General features: G+C 34.5%; 1 long non-coding RNA gene across 1 annotated transcript; it reads right to left on the reverse strand.

Moving 5' to 3' along the window:
• Positions 1-281: 281 nt before the first annotated feature.
• On the reverse strand, positions 282-2,793 carry LOC133852031 (uncharacterized). The gene is made up of 3 exons (XR_009895885.1): positions 2,661-2,793; positions 1,996-2,051; positions 282-680 (listed from the first exon to the last, which is right to left on the reverse strand). It is a non-coding gene; the product is annotated as an uncharacterized LOC133852031 (long non-coding RNA).
• Positions 2,794-7,977: the final 5,184 nt, after the last annotated feature.

A 7,977-nucleotide genomic window follows, 5' to 3' on the forward strand; every position in this document is an offset into this window, starting at 1 on the left:
TGGAGGTGGAGGGGTCTGACCACCACTCCCATATGTAGATCCCTCTTCCTCGACTCGTTGTACAATTCTACGTCGTCTTGGCGGCATTCTCTTGACTGCACCAAGAAAAGCCACGTAGACAACATTGTACATAAGTTAAATGCATCACTTACACATACAATGCACACAAAAATTTCAATAAAGTTTCTTCTTATCTGTGTTAAAGCTTTAAAATCCTACGGCTCTTTTGTATTCCTAGACTCTAAGGCCAATCCTAAGCTTCCGCCTTCCGCTTTTCCTAGCCAACCCTAGAGCTAACTGCTCTGATACCATCTGCTGTGACGACCCATTTTTTTTATTTTTTTTTTTGTATAAAATATTTATAAAACATAAAAGGTTCATCACAGTGGCACGACTACGTGTCGCTCAGCCAACATACATACATGCTCCATATCATGTACCTGATATTCAGAGTAATATCTAACAGCGGAATAATCATAAGGTTGCATCACATAACGGAAAGCACATCTAAATATACATGTGGTCCATACAAAAGAGCCATATACAAAATACCCCAAAAGAGTGAACTCCATAGTCCAACTCAATACGACTGTCGCGGTGTGCTTCAATCGTAATATCTCAAATACGCAGCTACGGGGTCCCCTCTAAGTCAGGTGTACCTGCAGTCAAATGGACATCATCTATACGGTTGTGGGGGTTTGCCACATCCGTATAGGTGAAGGGATGAGTTCACCACCTCAGTGATATTAAACTAACTGAGTTTTTCCAAATGAACCAACTTTTCTTTTTAGTCTCGCGTACACTATAACAGCTACCAATTTATAGAATTTTGTTTGAAAACCCCCATAGCTGATATAGCCTACACCGACTATCAGAAAACCTTTAAAACATACTATGCAGTTAGACCTATACGTAGAAGTTCCATTGGCTAGGAAGCAACCACGTATAAACCCACCTACAATAATACTTTTATGTTGGTAGCTCAAATGCACATAGGCCTAACGTTATTAACTGTGATAACACTGTGCCTCAGGGCATTACAACTTCATGCCGAGCCCATAGTTGTCCATGCGGTTACTAGAGTAAGACTCTGATATCCAAGCACTTCTTACTGATGTGACACGTCAATCCATCTACCTACTCCCAAGCCACACCTATATCGCAACCAATAACATCAAAACCAAGCACACTAAGCTCAAAACATGCCATCTCGCTCTTTAGTACAAGCTTACTATCATTTTCCGAACATGGTTAACACAGAACCCTAGGGCATTACAACTTCATGTCGAGCACGTAGTTGTCCATGCGGTTACTAGAGTAAAACTCGGGTATCCAAGCACTTCCTACTAACGTGCTACGACAATTCATCTACCTACTCCTAGGACGCTGTATTACTCACACCGAACCATGACAATATTCTTGTTCGTCCAAGCTCAATGTTATAAAATTATGCAACTAGACGATAACAGTATACATAAGCTCTTTTGCCATCAAAACTCTTAGGCATACTAATACGTCTAGCATCAAAACTACAATATTCTATATCATGAAAACATCATTTAATTTAAACAATGATATGCATGCTAATGATGGTCTTTCCATTCCTTTAAAACTTTCCATTCCTTTCATTCCTTTCGTTCCTTTTATGCTCATGCTTTATGCTTTATGCTTTACAATTCAAATTCTATTATCCTATTCTTTACAAATCATGATTTCTTCAAATACAATAAACCAATTAACATGAAACATTATCATTCAACTTTGCATAATTTAAATCCTAACCGCAGCTCACATTCAAATCCTTTAAAAATAACTCTACACATTTCATCCATACATCATTTCATAACATCATTAATATTATTTGAACATAGTTGAAACTACTCAAATCAACCAAAACAGATAATCAACATACAGTTGGTTCAAATTTATAAAACACATATATTTTTCTATTTTAATAAAATAGCAATAATAATTTTTCAGTGAGTAAAATATCACCTGGCTGCGCGGATATTAAGCCCTAGGTCTCCTAGACATCACCTTGCAATGTATCACTGTGAAATAACACATTGCACTATTTAGCACATTAAGTAATTAACACCCTAATTAGCACTTGAATCGCTCAAGGCTAAACCGTTGGAAAAACTATAATATTTTAAGGGTTCCAAACGCCTACCCATAAATCCTAAACACTAACTAAAACTCAAACAATACTAACCCAAAGTATTTATTAAGGGTTAGATATTAAAATCAATATTTAACTATTTACTCATAATGTTAATTATTAACCTGCAATTGATTTCACTAACACTTTTATACTAACATTAATCTAAAATTACATTTTCTACTCTTTTTACAATAATTACTAACTTATTAACTTAAATCATTAATACATTTAAAATAACCTTAACCCATAAGAAAATCTTAGGGTTAACTTCACAAATACAATTTAAACTAAATACCCATAATTATTTATTTTTACTAATATTAGAACCTAATTCATAAATACTTATTTTTTTTTTTTTTACAAAACCTATAGCTACTTTGGGATTAATTATCACTATAACCACAATTAATCCACCAATTAACAATCTAGGTTTTACACTTAAAAACTCTAAATTAATTTAACCCAAAATTACGAAATCATGAGTTTAGTGTTTTACCTCAAAACGATCGGTGGAAACGTAGATCCAAGTGCAGGGATCATGTTTCTGAAGACGGATCGAAGATCGGACCATTAGATCTTCGTAGATCATGAATTTTGTGTAAAAACCTTAAGGAAAGAGAAATGAGGAACTCTCTCCATTTTTTGAAATAAGGCTCTCGGGAGCCTTTCTTCCTTTTATTAGTGAAGGGCCATTTGGCCCTTCATTCTACTTTTACGCATGTGGGCGCAGGTTGTCCCACATGCAATTGTATTTCCTTTTATTTTTAATTCTTTTCTTTTCCCTTTACTTATCTTTCCACTTAACTCTTCCTCTCTTTATGGCCGACACACCCTCATCTCTCCATTTAATGTTCTATTTTATTTTATCTTTTGTTTTCATCTAATTCTCTTTTCCTTTTAATCTTTTCTATTGAAGGAGGTAACTCAATAAGTTTCAAATATGGTTAGACATAATTTATTCAAATTCATTATTTATATCCTCTAACCAAACAAATGCATCAAATAGATTTAATTGCTTCACAATGACATGTTGGATTATTATCAACAATTTAAGCAATAAAATTATTACCAAAATTCCTTTATTTTGTAGCTCGCTTGCTTCTTCTCAATTCTTGCACATCATCAACAAATTTATTAGAAGCAACAGAAGATTCATGCAATAATTTTTTCTTATTTTTCAAAAGAAACACATTCTCGAAGAAAATAGCATTTTTTTTCAAACATTGTAATCTAAAACATAAATCTTGATAACAAGAAATCTATAGCATGAATTATTACAAGCAAAACCAATAAAATCACAATAACCAATTTTAGAACCAAATTTCCTTATTTTAGGCTCATGCAACATAATCTTTGCCAAACACCCCTACACTTTAAGGTATTCCAAGATAGACTTAATATCTTTCTAAAAAATTCATAAGAAGTTTTACTAATTTTCTTATGAAGTACTTTATTATGAATGTAACAAGCCAAAAATTGGCTTCCCCCACACATTGGTGGATAGCCCAAAACTAACAATTGTAGCATTCATAATTTATTTTCATTCACTTAATGTAGCCAAGATTTACATGCATAAATCTATCCTATCAAATATTAATGAATAACCCAAGTAAGAACAAGAAATCAAATATTCATTAACAGCACACAAGTGCTTTAAGAAATGTGACTTACATGAGCCCATCTTTCTCTAAGTATGATCTGTTATTTTTTCTTCTTTCTTTTATCTCAATTGAGAATTTTCTGAAGCATTGATTTTTTTTTTATTTTTTTTTATTTTTATAAAAATCACCACTTGTGATTTTCTAAGGAACTTCACTAAATAATTATTATTGCTTGTAACAATTTTTTCAAGTTCTACCAAGAAAGAAAAAAAATCTTTCTAACTTAAGCCACAGTAAATATGCAAAGTATTAGGCTCAACCATGTAATAATTAACTATTATTAGCTCATTGTTATAAATATGCCATTGTTATGATCAATTTTACGATATGATAAATTTTCCCGATGCTAAATGAGCTCTAATAGGAACATCAATCATCACATATATTTTATTCCTAATCAGCATGTTAGGAAAATTGAAAGCTAAATGATATAGATGAAAAATTAATTAGCTAATACTTTTAAAGTATTCATTCTAATTTAGCATACCATAGCTAATATAAGTGTTAGCTAGATGCTATTTATTTTCTTTTCTTTTTTTCTCAAATTGATCAATAAAAAAAATGTCGCTTATCAGATACAATATTCATATAATTATAATTTTTCATTAGCTTTAATTCATTCAAAGAGCACCTTCATCACTTGATATATATATATCATTTTAATAAATGAAATTATATATTATGTCTTAAAAAAAATCAAGACATATGAAAGATAGTTTAAGAACTCACAGTGGAGCCAACGGTTTTACTCCAAGATCCTCCAAAATAGGCTAAGTCACCACACACCAATTGAGTATCATGAAAACCGATCAATTGAACGTGCACACCACATCTCTTTCTCTTACATGTGCTTACCTACAAGAATATTCAGCAAAATGGTATTCTTTGTACACAATTAGCAATGTTTATTTTTTTCTTTTACAACATAAGTAATCATTCACATTTGTTATTATTAATCGATGTGAATGTTCTCCAACAAACTCAGCACAACAAAATAGAAATGACTAAGTTCTAAAAATCTATAAAAGTCTCAACTTTTATTGCAAGATTCGTGACCTAATACGAAATGATTATTTGACAAGCAAATTAAATAATACAAATTGAGTTCAAATAATTCAAAAATTCTTTTTGTCAAAAATATTTTCACCTCCAATATCGACAAATGAAATCAAGCTTTTCTTCTGACAAACAAATCAGATAAATTTTTTTTCACAACAGAGTCTTCATCTTTTCAACCACTAATTGATTTCATCTTTCTTGTATGCGAATTGCATACCGCAAATTTCAATTGTATTTGACTTGTCACAAGTTCAAATACCATTGTTATCACTTTAATCAAAATATTTGTGCAGCCATCAACATAATTCAACCTTTAAGATTGTTAGAAATAATTTTGGATGGTGCACAAAGTTCTTATTGAAATAAAATAATATCAATTTGAAAATTAACAATTAAATAAATAATTTTTAAACAAATAATTGGTTGAAAAATTATTGTTGATACTAGACCATATTGATCCGAAACAATAATAATAATAAAATAAATATTGTACTGTAAAGATGGAAAAGAATATTGCCTTGAATTACTTTCTATTGAATTAGGAGACATAGCTTTATACAGGATATTTCCTACTATCACGCTGATCTATTCTAGGAAATCAAAATACAAAAGGCAACTAAATAAAATACAACTAATACAATATTTGTCAATGAATGGCTGGATATTATGTTAATGAAGGATCCTGATATTATGTCTTTCTCAACACTCCCCCTCAAGTTGGAGAGTGAATATCGAGAACTCCCAACTTGCGTATCATAGTCGAGAAAGCTTCCATTCCCAATGGCTTGGTGAAGACATCCGCAAGCTGATTTGTTGAAGCAACATGTTTGGTTACAATCGAGCCATCTTGTATTTTATCACGAATAAAATGGCAATCCATTTTTATATGTCTGGTTCTTTCATGGAAAACGGGATTGGCTGCTATATGTAAGGTGGTTGTGTTATCACAATATAACAATGCTGGCTTTGGATGCAATATTCTCAAATCTGTCAATAATGAGCGTAGCCAGGATAATTCACAGCATGTACCTGTCATGGCTCTGTACTCGACTTCTGCTGAAGAGAGAGATACGGTTTTCTGCCTTTTTGTCCTCCAGGAAATAAGAGAAGATCCCAAAAAAACGCAATAACCCGTAGTGGATCTACGAGATATTGGACAACCAGCCCAGTCTGAATCAGAAAAGGCTTGCAAAGATAAATTATTCTGAGAAGGGAAAAACAAACCTTGTCTTGGACTGCTTTTCAAATAACGCAACACACGCAAGGCAGCTTCCATGTGTGGTTTGCGTGGTGCATGCATGAATCTGCTTAGCACATGGACCGAATAGGTGATATTTGGTCGGGTAATAGTCAAATAAATTAGGCGTCCAACAAGTCGCCTATATTGAGATGGATCTTTAAGCAATTCACCTGAATCTGAGAGTTTTATATTTTGCTCCATGGGAAAGTTCACGGGTTTAGAACCCAAGAGTCCACCATCTTTTAGAATTTCCAAAGTATATTTTCGTTGCGAGATGGAAATACCTTTCTTTGATCGAGAAACTTCAATGCCGAGAAAATACTTCAAATTACCCAAATCTTTAATCCAAAAACGGCTATGCAGAAATTGCTTGAGAGCTAATATGGCATTATCATCGTTACCCGTAATGAGAATGTCATCAACATATATCAACAAAGCTGTAAAAGATTTGCCTTTCCGACATGTGAATAACGAGTAATCTGCTTTGGATTGAACAAATCCAGCAGCTTGGATAGCTGTAGAGAATTTGGCAAACCATTGTCGAGAAGCTTGCTTTAAGCCATATAATGACTTGTGAAGGCGACATACTAGATTCTCCCCCTGTCACCGAAGACCAGGAGGTGGAGACATATAAATTTCTTCTTGGAGATCACGATGGAGAAATGCATTGTGGACATCAAGTTGGTAAAGAGACCAATTTTGGGCAGCTGCTAAAGCCAATAAGCAACGAACAATAATCATTTTAGCAGTGGGAGAAAAAGTGTCATGGTAATCTATACCTTCAAGCTGGGTGTAACCTTTCGCAACCAAACGAGCTTTGAAATGCTCAATAGTGCCATCCAAGTGCCTTTTGATTTTATAAACCCAACGACAACCAATAGGTGTCTTTCCAGGAGGAAGAGGAGTGAGAGACCAAGTGTTGTTGGCTTCCAAAGCGGCCAATTCAGAGTGCATTGCTTCTTGCCAATGGGAATGAGAAGCTGCTTCGGTGTAAGATTGAGGCTCAATATCTTGATTGACAGCAGTAGTAAAGGAGTAATGTTGTGGTGAATAACGATGATAAGATACAAAATTGCAAAGTGGATATCGCGTACCTTGTTGTGGACTTGATGAAAAATGTGGCAAATGGTTGGGAGACGTCACTTGGTTGCAGACATAATCACGTAAAGCTGTGGGAGGGTTATGAGAGCGATGAGAACGACGTAAAGTGGGATCGGGAGGAGGACCAGCAAGCGGTGGCTGAGAAGAAATTGTATCCGGGGGTGACGGACGTTGGACGGGAGGAGGATCCGGATAGTGATCAGAAACAGGGAGAGGAAGGACATGGGTTGATTTTGAGAAAGTGGAAGGAATGGACTCATAGGGAAAAATGGTTTCATGAAAAACCACATCCCGGCTAGTGAACATTTGATGGGTTGTAAGGTCATAGAGTTTGTAAGCTTTTTGACCAACTGGATAGCCAAGAAAAATACAACGCTTGGCGTGAGGGGCGAATTTATGGGGGACGTGCACAGTAGTAGCATATGCAAGACACCCAAAAACTCGAAGGTGGGAATGAGAAGGGAGCTTGCCATAAAGCCGTTCAAAAGGGGTTTTATGAAAAAGGAGTGGTGTGGGCAAACAGTTGATAATATGAACGGCAGTAGAAACACATTCTGCCCAAAAAAAGTAAAGGAAGGTGGGCTTGAAAATGAAAGGCACGAGCTGACTCAAGAATATGGCGGTGCTTGCGCTCTACAACCACATTTTGTTGAGGGGTATAGACATAAGAATGTTGATAAGTGGTCCCGTTTTGTTTAAAAAAATCTTGCATAGAAAAGAATTCGCCACCATTATGAACCCGAATATTGGCT

Source organism: Alnus glutinosa, chromosome 1, assembly GCF_958979055.1.
Source record: "Alnus glutinosa chromosome 1, dhAlnGlut1.1, whole genome shotgun sequence".
Taxonomy (NCBI): domain Eukaryota; kingdom Viridiplantae; phylum Streptophyta; class Magnoliopsida; order Fagales; family Betulaceae; genus Alnus; species Alnus glutinosa.